This window comes from Dermacentor silvarum, chromosome 8 (assembly GCF_013339745.2).
Source record: "Dermacentor silvarum isolate Dsil-2018 chromosome 8, BIME_Dsil_1.4, whole genome shotgun sequence".
Lineage (NCBI taxonomy): Eukaryota > Metazoa > Arthropoda > Arachnida > Ixodida > Ixodidae > Dermacentor > Dermacentor silvarum.
This window is the reverse complement of record NC_051161.1, coordinates 92,704,446-92,722,265: the sequence shown is the minus strand read 5'-3', so window position 1 is coordinate 92,722,265 and position 17,820 is coordinate 92,704,446. Positions and strand designations below refer to the sequence as shown.

General features: G+C 46.4%; 1 non-coding gene across 1 annotated transcript; it reads left to right on the top strand.

Annotated features, from left to right (window-relative positions):
* The first annotated feature begins 1,377 nt into the window (after nucleotides 1-1,377).
* Nucleotides 1,378-1,561, top strand: LOC119462989 (U2 spliceosomal RNA). Its single transcript, XR_005194332.1, has one exon. It is a non-coding gene; the product is annotated as a U2 spliceosomal RNA (small nuclear RNA).
* The last annotated feature ends 16,259 nt before the right edge of the window (nucleotides 1,562-17,820 follow it).

The following is a 17,820-nucleotide window of genomic DNA, read 5'->3' as shown; positions in this document are numbered from 1 at the left end:
AGGCGCGCAAGCACGAGAAATAGTTGATGCAGCACGTTTGAAACTAGATCGAAAAGTTGATAATCCCCTCTTGCGCGACTCCTTCTTGCTCCTAAATAAGGTTGCATTACAGCTTTGCACATTTTGTTCATCATTTTCCTGTGCATGCGCACTAGAGCAGCACATGCCAAAAAAAAAGAAAGAAAAAACGCGGGCAGCTTGCACTATATAGTTGTGCAAGGCTGGAGTAAACAGCGGAGCTGGTTATCCGACCTAGCTTTTCTTCCAGGTTTTACTAGGCGCCGCTAAGTTTTGCTAGGAAATGCGAAGTGCTGCTAGGCACGGTATTCCGAATTGGTTCGCCGCCGACGCGCACATTCTCGCTTGGCTACGCGACACGCTTCAAGATGAGCGGCTTCGTCTTCGGGTGTCCGGATCTTTGGTCGTCTCATGTCAAGGCTGCATGTACTACCCACAGAGTCAATGAGAGTTCTGCCGCCGTCGCGGCGGCTCCGGGCTTTATCTGCCCGTGGACGTCGTGGTCAAGCTACTTGCTGGGGCGTGGCTGGTCGAAACCTGCCGAGACACCACCAGAGGCGCCAGCTGCAGTCACGGACACCACGCACGTTCGGCGCGAACACGGGGAAACGGCGAAACGCGGATGGCGTCGGCAGCAGCTCTACGCGTGGCCTCATTGGTGCTGCTACAATTTATTTCTCTCTCTCTCTCTCGCTCGTTCTTATTTTCTATTTCTCTCTCCCGAGAATAGCGCGCGCCGCGCGCATGCTCTTCTTCCTTCTCCTTTACGTCCCATGTCAAGGCAACATGTGCACGCCACGGAGAGGCGGCGAAGCACGCGCCTCTCGGCGAGGGGGTTGCTAGACAACCCAGGTGACTCATCGCTTAGCGATGTTTTTTTTTTTTTTTTTTGTTACGGACTGAGGGTCGGTTTAAACAGCTCCGCTGTTAAAATCACTGCCATTCCAATCAGTGAAGGTGGATGACGAGCGAAGCTGTGTATGTGGTGATTGGCCATTGCTCCGGTGAAATTTTCCAAGTTTGCGGGATAGGTGCGCATTGACGTTCCGCATTTCTTTTCGCCTCACGGTCTTGGCAGGCAGCACGCTTACGCTTCGTGCCCGCGGCCCGCTCATCGTCGATGGTCTCCTTCCACCGTCGCCACGCCCATTCCCGTTTCTGTCCACGCCGTCGTTCTTGGTAGGCATGCTGTTCTTCTTCGGACCGTACAACACGCAGCCTACCCATTTCACAGTCAGAGCAGAACTGAGGAAATGAGCCTACGCAGATCATGACGTGAGGATACAGAAGACATTCAGATTGGTAGGCACAAGTTTGAATTCACGGGATGGCGCACATGTGTATGGTGCGAACGTAGACATGGTCGACGCGGGTCAAAGTGTAGTATCGGTTCTTATCAGCTATTCATATCGGATACGGGTTGTATTTGAACCCACATATTAAACTTATTTTTGCAAGTTGGCGGACTCTTTGAAGCCTGCTTCCCCTCCACCGCAGGTCGGCCCGGTATTGCACTATCTTCGGGATTTATGGTCTACGGACATCGATCCGCTGGAAACTAGCCATATACAGCTTGACTGTAAGAGATGGACGCAAGCCAGGGGCACATGCTTCTGCTATGTCCAATCAGCCGGGAAACTTGCACTGAATTAATCGTGCCAGGAGATGTGTCGTGTTGGTGGGAAGAGCCTAGCAGACGAAACTTGCGCTTCGAGAACTACGAGTGAACTTTGTGCGCAATGCGGTACTCTTGCTGCTCTCGTCGCTTCGCGCTGCACGAAGGCGCTGACCAGTTGGCCAGTCGACGCTCGCGTGGTACTCGACTGTACTCAACTGCTCGATTGCTCGACTGTATTTGGTAATACCTCGCGAGGCCCGCAAGGCTGAGCCATCTGTGGCTTGTCGAAGACAGCAGTTGACCGAAGGAAGTCTCAGCGTGGGGGAATACAAAGGCTACAATGCCCTACATCATGAAAGTATGGTGTCCGAAAAGGTTCTCCCAATCGCACTATCTACTACGGTATGCTAGTCGACGCAGGTCCATCAGGAGACCTTTGTTTCCGGGACCTCTACACCGTGAAAGCTCGCAATGTTTTCAGGAATCCAGAGAACAGCCGACAACTAATCAAAGTGTTGCCTCTCAAACCGGAAGATTCACCGAAAAACGTCCTCTTCAATGCTTCCGACGTTAAGCCATTCTTTGCTAGAAGTACGTATACTGACGCCACCCACGCTGTCGGTACTTGAGTTCTGGGCACCGTAGAATGTCACGCCGATGTCACTCCAACTCGGTATACAACGGTTGGTTGCAGAGCCAACTTGCTGCCTTACGGGTGATTGTCGTCATTTGTATAGGCATGAGGCTCCGCGCAAAGCAAGAAACGTCAGTGGTTACCGACTCCAAAAGAGCTTACGGCGGCTACAGGAAAGGGGTGATCTCCTCAGAGGCAGCCGCGATATTAACGAAGAAAAGGGCACCGGAGCGAGCCGTAGAGCTCGTATGGGTGCCTGCCCACACAGCGGTAGCCGGCAACGTCATAGCCGATTACCATGCCCGAGCGATGACCCTCCGGGCAGGGCAGGACGCCGACACCACCAACCCGGTGCTCACGTACAGAGAGATTACCTCCGAGTGTAGGGAGGATCGGCGCACCTTCCCCAGGCCACACCGCACCCTGAGCAGGGAACAACAAACAATCATCAGGCGCATTCAGGCGGGTTCGCTTACCCACCCTGCCCTGATGAATAAATTCTACCCAGAAACCGAAGAGGCCATTTGTCCATTTTGCAAAAATAACACAGGCACCCTCGCACACATCCTGATGGAGTGCATCGCCACTCAAATCCCCTATACCCCCCATCCCCCCTCCGTACCCCTCTACCCCACCCCATGAGCGATGGGAGACCTTACGGTCCAGCCCCGCCCTGTCGATCCAGCTTGCGCTGGCGGCTAGGGGCCAGGAGCTGCTCGCCGTATATGGGTCGCGAAACAAGGGAACCACCCCGTCCGTCGTCTGAGAAGACGCCGTCATTTGAGCTCAATAAATGTTTTTTTCTCTCTCTCTCTCTCAGCTGAGCTCGGTTCGGGGTCCTTGCCCCCCGCCCCCCTCATGGCTTAAAAAGGACAAGAAGTAGTACAAAAAGTACAATAGTCATTATTTTTATTACAAACTATCCCGAGTCTTCTTTTTTGTGAATTGATTTTTTTAGGTTTCACTTGTAAAAAGACTTATCTTGTTTTCTGTCTTTCAAGCACCAGCTATTTTCACCACTGCGGCATCCCAAGTGCGAAATACAACTCTTCTCTTGTCCCAGTTCTGAAACTGTTATGCTCCTCAGTACCCAAGGGCAACCAACACATCGCGGCTTGGGGCCCCAGCGTCTTGAGGCCCCAATTCGAAAACTCTCTATTGCTTGTATTCAGCAGTTGAAATAAGATCATGAATATCTAGGATTACATAGGATGTTGAAGATTCCTCAGAATATTGTGGCGCTTTGCAATGTTACTACCTCCCAATTTTCCATACAAAGACGCACCCGTAAGGTTCTAATAAAAAGGTTAAAGAACAAACTTGTGATAAATATTCTACTGAACACGTTATTCACCATGAAGTATGTTCGCCTCGCCTAGGAACACATCTGCAGGGTAAGTTTAATGGGTGCAGAAAATTGTGTGCAGAAAAATGTGCGTCAAAACGCTGCAGTTCGTACGCACGGCAGCATCAGCGAGTGAATTGACCTTCCTGCTGCGGCTCGCATCAACCCTGCCCTCCCCCCGGAGCCTCGCGGCCCGGGCGAGCGCGGGCGGCCGCTCGGGTCGCACTAGAGTGTACTAGAGGTCGCACAGAGGAGAACGCGCCCCCGCCCCCTCCCTACCCTCCGGAGCGCTGCGCGCTATTGGAAGACTACGCGCTTCCTTTCCGCTTCACTCCCTTGCGTGCGCGAGATTGAGCCGCGATCGCCGGCTCACCCTCACACGCTTTCACTTGTACATACAGCATACGGCACGCGGCGACGTTTTTGTCGCCCTTAGACTTTATGCGGAACCTCACGTCAGCGGCGACGGCAGAAATGCACCTGGAGTGCCCATATAGTTGCTAATGCAATAAAAATTAAGGACGCTTGAGCTTCACCTTTAAAAGCCCTTCAGCAGCTCGCGAAGAATACTGCTGGATTGTACAAACGCTTGCGACAACGGAGATTCCTCTGCGACTTATTGACTCCATTATTTTTCTTTTCCCTCCTTATCTAGTATTCCCCTTTGCCCCTCCCCAAGTGTAGGGTAGCCAACAGTTCACACACTTTCTTAACCTCCCTACCTTTCCCTATTCGTTTCTCTCTCTCCCGGCAACTGCAGCTTTTGTAACCGTAATGTTTACAGGGAAACGCTGGTGGCGAACGGTATGCACGAAGGCGATATTTCTGGTAGAAACGCGGCCTCTTGTGTGCACCGATGCCGCAGGTAGTGCACAGCCACGCCAGAAAATTTACATAATTTTCATGTTTTTGTTATTGCTTCGTACTTTTAATATTTCAGTTTGAGAAGATTTAACATAAAAAATTCAGAGCCCTTCCACTATATACTGTCAAGACGGAAGCCAGCGAAGCTGCGACTATGGTGGGTCTGCTATAGTGAATAGTGAATTTGTATATTATCATTATTGACTATATTGATCGTCTTCGGCATGTTCATCAAAAAGCAAGAACAACGTTGTCTTGTTTTCGCCTTGCGTGATGGCCAAGTAATGCGTTTGCGGCGCCAAGCGTATGAGCCATAGCGTCGATCCATAGCCGCGGCACACTGCACGCACCGTCCGGATCCTGACGTCAGGATCCTGGAAGATGTGGCTAACCGAGCGTCCGTCCCAAAGCGAGACCAAAAGGCAACTGCTCATAACAGCGCCAGCGCGATCTCTACATCACGAGGCAAAGGTGCACAATGGTTGGTAGGTCGTGCCGCCGCCGAGTAAGGTACGTACATACTAGCGACAAAAACGCGCGCGACGCGCCGCGCGCGGCAAGGAAGCGCGCGGCACAAATGCGTTGCGATGGTCACACTGGCCAGCGTTTTGCGAGACGCGGCAGTCACATGACACCACATGACGTCCCGTTTCGCCTCGTTCCCTTCCGAGACTTCTCGTGAAAGCGCGCGCTCCGTTCTCCGTTGCAGTTGCTTTGTTGTTTCGGTGTTTCACTGGGAGTCGCTCAAGCTCAGAGAGGTCAGATCTGGATGACGTATTGGTGACTGTGAACATTATAATCTTAGCGGGGTCTTTGCTTCTGCGACAATGGCGCGACGCCAACGTGCCAGAAAGCGGACAGCGGTATGGGAAGGCTTAACGAAAACGGCCTCATTGACTGGACATGACCTCTGAGATTTTACGGCATGCGCGTGAGTGAGTGAGTGAGTGAGTAAAAACTTTATTGAAAATAAATAAATAAAACAAGGCACGCTGTTTGGGGCCCCTCCCCTATTCCAGGGCTCCACTGGCACGAGCGGCTCGCTGGGCTTGGTCCAGAAGAGCCAATTGGATCTCCCTGCCCTCGTCCGCAAGCCATGCTTCCCACTGCTTATTCCTCATAAGAGGATGTTTTAGTATTATTGGGCTGTCTATGTGCGGAGGCCCCTTGGGACACTCCCATGTGATGTGTTTTAGTGTGGGTATTTCTGTGCACCATGGGCACTCGTCAATAGAGAGTTTTAGAATAGGGGCCCCAAATGTTTTGGGTCCCCAAAGAAATAGCGTCGACACCACTGCGCATGCGCAAGACGCAAACTGCGTTTGGGTTTTGCGTTGGGCACGCTATTTCACTGATTTAGCGGGAGCCCCAAAAGCTGCACCAAAAGCTTTGCGTCAACAAACATGGTGGCACCCATCGAAGCGACGGCTCTAACCGAGTACCAAACGGCTCGATTCGTGGTAACGCGTGAAGTTCGTAAGTTAGGAGAAGTGACTGCGGTTATCGCTTTCTCTCAACTTACGTCGGTGGTGAAGATTGATTCATTAGACGCCGCTGATTCCGAATTCCATTGTCGATTTCTTGGCTCGTAGGCCTAACGTGGATTAGCTTGGCTGGTGAAGGCACGTGAAGTTGGTTACTCAAAATTAAGCGCAACAAATCGCTTGCTGCTAATCGAATAACCTCTCAATTGTAATTAAACGCAAAAGCATGAAAGTCAAAATTGCTCTTCTTATGATAAAATTGTATAGTTTATTTTAATATTTATAACAGTTTTTCTTGACACCATAGTGGCGTTGCAAGCGCAAGACGCTATTCGCAAACGCAAAACCCTATTCTAAATCTCTTCACTCCTGCATGCCCGAACGCTAACACCTGCAAACCTCTTTGGGGCCCCGAACTGTTGGGGCCCCTATTCTAAACTCTCCAATGAACCTCGTGGGGTGTATTCTATGTAGGTGGTGCAGGTTGCGGTATGTATTCGTCTGAATACGACGCCAGTCCCTCTCCTGTTGGCTGTTCAACAGCCAACAGGAGTGCGTGCGCGTCACTGTTTGATCTCAGAGCCCATACATTATGATTCTTTGCTTGTGCGACAGGTGGCGCCAAGACTGCGTCGCTCGCTTCTGATTGGTGCTCGTTTTGCGGCTGCCGCAAAATATGGGTCTCGCACCCATTCGAGCGTTCGCCGCGCGTTGCTGCCTCTTTTCGTGAATCTTGCCGCGCGCGGTGGGTCGCGCGCGTTTTTGTCGCTAGTGTGAACGTACCTTAACGCGACACTTGTGAAAGACGCATCGGCGGTCGCAGGGCGTATAACAATGGGCCATCCATGATTCGTTTTGACACCTGTGCTAAGGCACAACTGGCGGGAAACAGCTTCGGAAACATAAACAGCTTCGCTGTAAAAGGCATGCGCTGTCGTTGTTTTGTTTCATGACGTTTTTGGGCTGTCACTTTCAAATTCCAATGAATAACTTTGCCAAAATGTAAGCCAAGGTATGAGCAGCGCCTCCTCTATTTTTTCAATGCCAGTAGAATCACCCGCTCCGCAATGTGCGCCGCTGGTCCACCTTAGTTGAGTGTGATGCCGCGATCTGACGCTACCCAGAGGGTACGACCAAAGCGCACACACTTTTATTTTGATCGGCGGTCTTTATCAGCGGTATAAATTCGCGTGGAAGACTACCGCCACCTCGGGGAACCGGAGGAAACTAGACACGCGCGACCAATGAAGATCGTTCCCGAGAAGCTGCCCGCAAGCGCTGATCAGGAAGTATATGTGTGTTCGTGTGCGGCCGACCAAGACCGCTAATCAAAATAAAAGTGTGTGTGCGTGTGTCTTTCTTCGGGATGACCGCCGTCACCGCTCAAGAGAAATAAAATTTGCTCATACCTTTAATTTAAATTCTGTGTCACGTCTATGTTGTGTACTAAACTGCTTCGCTGCTAATCCACCTTCACAGAATTGTAATAGCGCGTGATTCTTTTTTATAATGACGACGGCAAGATGACCGCGTTATCAAGAGGACAAAATGAAGACGGCGTAATGGCGATCGATAGAGTGACGAGGACGGATCGACGACGCCGGTATGACAACGAAGGATTTATTTATTTATTTATTTATTTATTTATTTATTTATTTATTTATTTATTTATTTATTTATTTATTTAAACATACTGCAGCCCAATATAGGACTATAGCAGGAGTGGGAACATTATACATTAAAAACACAAACATACACCAAAACATTAATGATTAAAAAGAAGCGCTTTACATGTTGGCAAGGTGCTTACCAGAGGTAACTGTAAGATCCTTTACTGATAGTGAATGAATGTTACCGGGTATAGAATTCCAAAGCTCTATTGTACGTGGAAAATCAAGGCCTGGGCACTACGGGTGCAACTTGCGTTTGTAAATGTGATGTAGTTACAATAAGGAAGACCAGAGGTGGAGTTATTATTTGCATTTAAAGGTTTAAGGCTTCAATGCCTTAACGTGAAAGTAATGGCTCAATGTTCAGAGATTGTTGAGCCTGTGTTGGTGAGAAACTGCGGCTCTAATTTGAAACGGATAGATTATTTAGCGAGCTATTGAGGAACATTACTGAGCGAGCTTATTTCAGAATGTTTTATGAGAACCAAACGACAGATGCATATTCTATAACAGGGCGAATTTACGTTTTATATAATGGCAGTTTAGGATCGCGAGGGGTTTGAGCTAAAGTGCGGCACAAATAACCTCAATTTTTAGGGCTTTCCCATTTACATATTCGAAGTGTTTAGACCAAGAAAGATGTTCTGTTAGAATGACACCTAAGTATTTATAATGAGACACTCTTTTAAGTTGGATGCCATCCAGAGAATAACCGAATGAGATGGGATCTATCTATTGGCAAATGACATCACGAATGTTTTGCTACGGTTGATGTTCATTTGCCACGTTTCGCACCAAGCGCAGGCAGACAAGGTATTGTGCAAGACGGTGATGGTCATACATAGAGTTAATAGATTCGTATAATACACAGTCATCTGCATAAAGTCTGATTTTAGTTCGGGTGCTACGAGGTAAACCATATATATATATATATATATATATATATATATATATACGAGGTAAACCAATATAGATTATAAATAGTAGATGGCCTAATACGGATCCCTGAGGAACGCCTGACGTGACGTCAACAGGAGTTCATTCCACTGAGTTAAAAGAAATAAATTGTGAGTAACAATGAAGAAAACTGGCTAGCCAAGAAACAAGACAGAAATTATTGAATATGGCGTTTAGTTTTGCCAGTAGTTTAGAATGAATCACATAGTCAAAAGCTTTTAGAGAAGTCAATAAAAATGGCATCCACTTGATTGCCTATGTATAGGTTAGAATCGACATCATGAACAAAATCGACTAATTGCGTTTCAGTGCTATTGCCACGACGGAAACCATGCTCAGCAGATGTTAAAACGTCATTAGAATCAAGGAATTCGATTATATGTTTGTGAATAATCTGCACTAACAGCTTGCATGACTGGGGTGTGAGAGATATCAAACTGTAGTTAGAGAGAAGTTGTTTATCACTTGATTTATACAAAGGCAAGACATTGGCTGTTTTCCATTTAGCTGGTACTTCACTAAAGTCTAAGGATTTCTAGAAGATTACAGTAATGTAGTGAGCTGTCCATAGGGAGTATCTTACAAGAAAAGAATTCGGGATACCATCAGAACTAGTAAACTTTTCAGTGTCGAGTCTCAAGATTAGGTTTAAGACACCATCAGAACTTCTTACGATATCCGCCTAGTTTATAAGTTTGTGCATCATAACTAAACTTTGGAACCACACGGTTATCGAGGGCGAAAACAGATCGGACAGTACGAGTTAAAAGCATTCGAAACTATGATTGGGTATTTAGTAATAGCATCGTTAACCATGAAAGAGGTACCGCACATCGCACTAGGTAAACTTCATGTCTAGTACCTGCGAGAATTTGATTTAAGTAGCATAGGGAGTTGCACTGAAAAAAATAGAAATCTTTAGAACTTTTACTACGAGTACGAAGTTTCTCCTTGGGTTTTTCAAAAAGAGCGTGAAGCGCAGGATTAGAAAGCGTTTATTTACGTAGTCTACAGACACGGCGCGACAAGTGCAAGATATTTTGGTTAATATAAGGAAGTGTATTATTTATCTTTCTTGTTTTTAATGGAACGTAGTTATTGATGCAAGATTTCACTAACGACTCAAAACAATCAACCAGACTGCCAACATGACTTTCAGTACTGAGTGACAACAAATTGTGAAAGTTATCTACCAGAGTATCAGTGATAGAGGTATCAGCCTTGCTAATATCATGAAATGTGGAATAGCTTAAGTGTTCATGTGGGATAAGACTGTTAATGGGTACGAGAACTGCGTTATAATCTGAGATTCCTTCCAAGATATCATACTTAAAGCCTAAATGAGCAAGTCTGTCACCGATAAACACTGTCAAGTATGGAGTTCTGCCGCATATTCTTATCAACTAGTTGTATCAGGCTTTGTGATAAAGAAAAGGTAATTAAGTGTCTACAAACAGAGGCACCAGCGGCGGAATACGTGAGCGAAGGGTAGTGGATGCCGGGAAAGTTGAAGTCACCAAGAACGTTTATGTTAGAACTGTCGAGGCTATGGTCATGTATAAAATGCGAAATATTATCGAACAAGTCACTAGGGCTATCAGGGAGGCGATAAAGACCACTTAAATTCTGCGTATATACTAGTCATTTGCACCAAACCAATTCTACATTCGCAGGACCTGGTAAAACCTTAAAGTTAAATCTTAACGTCAAAGCTAAGCTACACCGCTTCCTTTCTCATTCTGACGGTCATACCGGACAGCAATGTAACAAGGAGGTGGGAATTCTGAGTCGTGAATATCTTCATGAAGCCATGTTTCTCTTATGCATATAACATCAGGAGAACATAAAACTACAGAAAGAAATTGGGGAAGTTTTTTAGTTATGCTTCTGGCATTAACTTTCAAGAGCGCAAAATTTGTGGTAGAATGATGGGATTCAACGGAGTGATGCTCACGACGGAATGACGACGACGCATGGCGACGACTTGGTGTTTGTGTATTGGGTCACGTCTGCGCTTACGTAGGCCACCTGCCAGCCCGGGCGACCCCGGTTTGTACTATAGATAGTTCATACATGACGTCACAAATGCAGATTGTATCCGTGCTAGTGCCCGAACATGGCAGCCACAATGACGTCACTGCGACGCATGACCACGTGTTAATTAACTTTCATTGGTTTTTGTCTGTGACCGTTTTTCCAGATTATCTGTTATAAATTTGATGCTGAGGGGAAAACACGCCTTTCTAATTATCATGCTGCCATGTATCTTGCTTGCTAAGCTTTTCGGCATGCTACTAGCAGAAGATGGCGGCACCGATTACGCCAATGGAAACCATCTATATCCAGTGCAGTTTTGCGCTATGTCTGAGGCTAACCCATTGTGCAAGACAGATGCCGCAGATGCCACTCACAAATTAAGGGGAAGGGGGAGAGGAATCTTCACTGTAAAACGATTAACAATAGCAAAAGAAGGCTGTTGATCATTTAGCCTGGCGAATAATGTCCCAAAAGTGTTGGAAGACGCAAGTACATCTCTTTGTCGTGTTGAATTTGTATATTTTAGTCACAAAAAGAGAGACAGAGTTCTCCGCAAACTTTTTCCCCCAATGATCGCGTTGGTACACTTATCTCTGTTTTAGCAATATAGGAAACCAGAGCTGGCCAGGAGGCGCTATGGCAATTTGATTGTCCTACTAACATATACTGAGGCCGTCCGATAGAGACGGCAAAAAAATTATATATAATATCTTGAACCATGACCAACGCGCGCCTATATCAACACTCAAAAGCGCCTGCAGCGCATCTGACCAAGCTTTGTCCGTAGCAATTGGCCTTTTGAGGAGTGTATGCGCTTTACTCGTTCTAGCACGCCGATGTTCAGTCCAAAGAGGCGCTGGGCACAAGTTCCGCAAGTTGAGCAGCTAATTCACTAACACATAATGATAGCATGTACTACCACAAACTCTTTCCACCGCTCGCTAGGCTATGTGCAGTGTTGTACGGAACGGTGTTCATGGAATTAATTCCTTTTGGGAGGAATGGAGAAACGCCACTGCTTCTCCCGAACGGAACTCTAACGGTAACTCGTTAAGTTTACGAAGGAGCAGCACAGACAACGGCGTTCCTTATGTAAACGTTCCACGGCAGTGAATGGGCGCACGCACATACGCAGCACATCATTGAAGGCGGATGGGCGACCGCATGAGGTTCACAGAACTACTGCTTGCCTGTCACGTGACTGGTGAAATTTTTATGAGTACCCCGGCATATTTTGTTTTTATGACTGGCTTCAAGATTGTCACGTGACGCTCCCTCCTTCGTCTGTCGGACACCAACATCGAGATGCAACTCTTGCTGAGTTCAAGTTGCGAATATGTATCTGGACATTTTTTTTTCACTCAGACTGCAATATTGAATCAGTATTCATTAACCGCATACCCATTGTTCCTTTCTATGTGGTGTCTTGTGAAAGAAATTTCATTATATTGGCGCACGTGAGTAACTTTCTATTTGCACATCTGAAGCGCAGTATCCTAACTGCGCACTTGAAGACCAAAATGGAAAGTGCCATATGCGTAATATGAGCCATATTGTAATAGACGAGCACCAAAGTTGGAGCTAGACATGTCTGGAGTATGTCCGGTGCTCCTTGAAAAAAATTGTCTAGGAGCGTTTCTTTGGATTCTTTTTTATCTCCAGAAAATCTGCTGACAGCGATGTTCAAATTCGTATGATATATACGTTATTCGAAGTGGGTTTCAAATTGCTCACTTTATTAAAGTTTATTTCGCCTCAGGATTATCCGACACTAAAATTAACTAAAAATTGAAATGTAACCTTAACGTAACGACACGTGTCAATGTTCGAAGTGTAACTGGAACGTGTTCCTTTCGCATTATGTAACGGGAACTCGTTTCAAGATTGGGAAGGAACGAGCTTTCATTCTTGTCTTAGAGGAACGTGTACAACACTGGCATTGTGTAATGGCGCTGCTGTTCGCGCGCAAAATTTCAAACTTTCAGCACTGGCTCCGTATTGTTGTGGCGCCAAACTAGTTCGCGCATCAGGAACTTCGTGAAACTAGCAGCTGCTGTGATAACTACAGTTTTGCCGCACTATGAGGCTGTACGAGCACCGCGATCACTACAGGCCTGGATGGAATCAACGTACCTGCCGCTGCCACTGGCTCAAAGAATGAACAAACTCTAGCCACGTCATTAACTTCATGCCTAATAATATCAGCTCACTGAATGCGAAGACGAAGAAAGACGTCTACACTGCACAAGCGGTGTTGTGTCTGCGTATTCCATTGTCGTTGACCAATACCAACTTGTGCAGTTTTCTATCCTTTTCATTAATTTCGGTGACCGGCTAAGTGAAAACTGTTATTGATGTCAGTTGAGCGTTGACCTGCTTTCCAAACCAAAGGTCTTGAAAAAAAAAGAGTTCGAACATGCTGTTGATGTTTTCGGCATGTATTTTTTATGTGCACAGTTACAGCAGTATACATATATGAATAGTTAAGCCTTCTAAATACGAATTTCGGAATATTTTACTCCATAATTGACGATGATATATCGGCTCTCCGTTGAATCTCAGTATGGTTCATCTTGTTTCCTACTTACCTTCCCAGGGATATAACATAATGCCACACTGTCCAGGATAACTGTATCGCCAGAGCTTTTTTGTGACATTTCCCAGCACTGAAAAATTATAGAAGCCAAACAACATAAGATCAAAAGCTGCAATGGACGGCAGTGTATACGGTAGGCGGATTACTACACGGCATATGTTACAGCAATAGCAATTGTAGGCTCTATGCCTTAGTCGTGTCAATGTTCGTCGCAGGAATCCCAAAGGGTTTTGCCAGTTTAAAAAGAAATTAGGAAAATGCGTAGCGCTGTTAGTGAATCAGACCTTAGGTCTAACAAAGTACAAGTCAGAGGCTTTCCATCTCAGCCACTACGCTACTGCTACAGAAGAGAAAAATATTACACCTGTACAGAGCAGCCTGGCGGCTGGGTATGTTTTGCTCACACCATGATTTCCAACTTACCTATTACAGCACTGAAGTGAAAACAACCTAAATAAAGTTATAAATAAAATCTCAAAAGCAAAATACTAAGCAGAAGGAAGAAACAGGGTGTTTCTCCTGTTTACCACCAAGTTGCGCTACCTCCAAAGTGAGTAACACCATACCATCATCATCATCATCATCATCATCATCATCATCATCATCATGAAGTTCTCTTCTTCACGGCAAAAAATCGCTTTGCGCACATCTGCGAATGCTTGCTCCAACTTTTAGAGAACGAAACCTGATGAAACTATACCAGACCTTCTGTCCATAAAATTTCGCTTCGGCTGATGTTACAGTCATCATCATCATCATCATCAGCCTATATTTTATGTCCACTGCAGGACGAAGGCCTCTCCCTGCGATCTCCAATTACCCCTGTCTTGCGCTAGCGTATTCCAACTTGCGCCTGCAAATTTCCTAACTTCATCATCCCATCTGGTTTTCTGCCGACCTCGACTGCGCTTCCCTTCTCTTGGTATCAATTCTGTAACCCTAATGGTCCACCGGTTATCCCTCCTACGCATTACATGGCCTGCCTAGCTCCATTTCTTCCGCTTAATGTCAACTAAAATATCGGCTATCCCCGTTTGTTCTCTGATCCACACCGCTCTCTTCCTGTCTCTTAACGTTAGGCCTAACATTTCTCGTTCCATCGCTCTTTGTGCGGTCCTTAACTTGTTCTCGAGCTTCTTTGTTAACCTCCAAGTTTCTGCCCCATATGTTAGCACCGGTAGAATGCAATGACTGTACACTTTTCTCTTCAACGACAGTGGTAAGCTCCCAGTCAGGATTTGGTAATGTCTGCCGTATGCACTCCAGCCCAATTTTATTCTTCTGTAAATTTCGTTCTCGTGATCAGGGTCCCCTGTGAGTAATTGACCTAGATATACGTACTCCTTTACAGACTCTAGAGGCTGACTAAACATGACAATGCTAGAGTAGGAAATAATAATTGACGGGAACCACAATGGTTTTCTGACGCCCCCACCGGCAGGTAATCTATAAACCGGCATCAATTTGAAAGAAATTAAGCGAAGGCAATGATAATAAACGTAAGGCAGAATATAAAAGAGAAAGTATCTCCACTTGACCACCATAAAGCGCCACCTTCCACAAAGGAGGATAGCGTGGACTAAAGTCGACAATGCGCTGCGGTTGGCTGAGGCCACATGGCTTAGGCTACAACGGTGACAATAGCAATGAAGGAAGTCTTCTTCTGGAAAGCACGTTGCTCACGTACGTATTTCAATTAATATTCAAACGGGTACCGAATGAAACACTGCAGGAGAAGCTGTGTATAATATTGCGCCAGCTATCACCTTAGCGCTTCACAATATGTGTGAAATCAAATTTTTTTCTTCGCCTATGTCTTGATTTGTATTCAAGCTGCTTTTGCTCAAGGTACTGTATTTACTCGAATGTAACGCAGCCAAGATCGTAAATCTAGGGTTGACTTTTCAGTCCGCGAAATAAAAAAAATCACACCGCGAATGTAACGCGAGAGGAACAGAAAGAGAAATGGCACCTTGATTTAAGAATTCAGTTCGGGCACGAATTCTAAAAAAAAAATTATCGAGTTTTACGAAGGAAACGAGTTCTCTTCACTTATCATCGTCCTCGGAGAAGGAGGTGTAGCTTATTTTGGGCGGTATTCTCGGGCGATCGCGTTGGGAGGTTGTTTCACTTACACGAAATTTCGCGTGACTCGGCACCGAAAGCGTCCCCGACGAGTGTTTCTAGCGCTGTGCCAAGATCGTTATCAGTGCTAAGAGCGGTGTCGGCCGAGACGAGCCAAGCCTCGCGAAAGCGAAACTATTTCCGAAAGTGATCGCCCAAGAATCAAGTCATCCGTGTCGTCGAGCTCGTTTTAGATTAAGTACTTCTTATAAGACCGCTCAACCACTTTAATCGGGGACAGTAACAGGCACTATGAGGCCCTTCCAACCAGCCCCGCATTTACAAAGGCACTCCCATTGGTGCCACCATTGGTACCACCATCCAATCTTCGACTGATTAATGTCGAGGCGCGGCTCGAGTTTCCTACTCCTCGGCCACCAAATACTCGTCTCTCGAAGCGGCCGCCATACCGAACGCTCTGCGTCGCCATAACGTTGCCAATTAACGTAGTCGAAGCGCGAAAGGGCTCAGGGTAATGCAGCATTGCAACCGTCAAACCAAGTCACAAGCACAGGGAAAATGGCATCGATTCCGAGAAAAAAAAGTTGACTTCGTTAGGCTTGTCTATGAAATAAATCGGGACGTGAAGATACAGGTTGCCAATGTAAAATTAAAAACCTCGGAATTTAGAATATGTGTTTTAAAATCGTAAATGTTGCCGTTATTTGAATGTAACGGGAGGGTAAAGTTCAAGCAACGAAAATTGTGAAATAAAGCTCGCGTTACAATTGAGTAAATGCAGTATTTTGTACTTAAGTCGTAGAGAAAGCATTCTTTGATATCTTAGGAAGTACCCAGAGATTCCCTTCCTACAAAAACTCTTTGCAGTAGACAAAAAAATGCAGATCCAACGCGCATGTCGGAATCTATGTTAAGCGAAGGTTAAGTAAAGCGTACTGCAACTAAAGCACGAAAAACAGACAGATGGAGAGTAGAACAAAAGTGTACACACGTACACTTTTACATACATACGTATGTACACACGACACTCAAGTGGTTCAGAAGCCATGTACGCACTATTGAACATTACTAAATTATAACTATTTCCGACAGATAAGAGATTCTCACACATTGAGAATAAATATTGTTACGGATGATCAATGTTTATTTACAGATGAAGACCAGGATGGATGATGGATGGATGGATGGAGAACTTTATTTGGTCCTGCAAGGTTATGGGGTGACCCATAGAAGGGCTAATCCCACGTCGGGACCGGAAGACTGAGCTTCGAGGCCGCGTCGTGGGCTTGCTGGACTGCCCAACGTTGTTCAACCAGATCCGGACTGCGAATGGCAGCCTCGAACCTGGCCAGGTTCTGAGTGTAATCGGCACTGGTAGTTCGGTCGCATGGCCAGAGCATATGTTTGAGGTCAAGTGTTTCATTACAGTTCGCGCACTGTGTACAGGGGAATCGTTCCGCCATGTAATAGTGTAGGCGTTTGGGTGTGGGGTATGTATTGGTTTGAAGTAGTCTCAAAGTGAGTGCTTGTGGTCTCTTGAGTGTGGGATGTGGTGTAGCAAATTCCCTTCGGCTGAGGTAGAAGTGTTTAGTGATCTCGTTATATGCCAGTGGGGCGTCCCTGTTCTCTTGGAAATGGTCCGGACCCGTGAGGGTGGCGCGGCGGAGGGTTAGTTCTCGCGCGCTCTTATGGGCCATCTCGTTGAGATTCAGGGGGGCCTTCTCTATGTTTCCCAGGTGTGCAGGGAACCAGCAGATTGAATGGAAGTGGATTTTGCTCTTTTGTGTGATATGTAAGGCTTGCTGCGAGATTACACCTTTCTGAAAGGCTCTGACTGCACTACGAGAATCACTGTATATGTATGGCCTCCGGGTATCCGTTAACGCCAAGGCGATTGCTGTCTGCTCGGCAATCTCTGGGCTGTTTGTGATAACCGTGGCTGAGTTGACGGTCTTGCCCGTGTTGTCCACGAGAGCTACCGTGAAAGCTTTTCTGTCTGTATGTCTTGCTGCACCGACAAAACAAGCGCTCTGCTTTTCTTTATGAATTTTGCGGAGAAGACTAGCGCCCCGGTATAGTCGCCTTTCTGTGTTCCGGATTCATATTGCGAGGTAGCGGTTTGACTTCGAAGCGTTTACGCGTGTCCAATGGGATGTCTGTGTTTAGTGAGTTGATTTTAGGTTCGTCGAAGCCTAACTCCTGGAGCAGGGCACGACCCAACCTGGTACCCGCCAGTCTAGCCAACTGAGCTCTTTCCTGTGCCTCTGCGATCTCCTCAAGTGTGTTATGTGTGCCAAGCTGCATTAGGCGTTCCGTGCTCGCGCAACTCGGGACACCCAATGCCTACTTGGTGATCTTTCTAAGTTGGATATTTAGCTTTTCTTTTTCACAGGGTTTCCATTTGTGCATCGCCGCCACATATGTGAAGTGGCATAAAGCGAATGCATGTACGAGCCTGAGTAAATTGTCCTCTTTGAGACCTTGTTGTCTATTGGCGACTTTTTTGATTAGC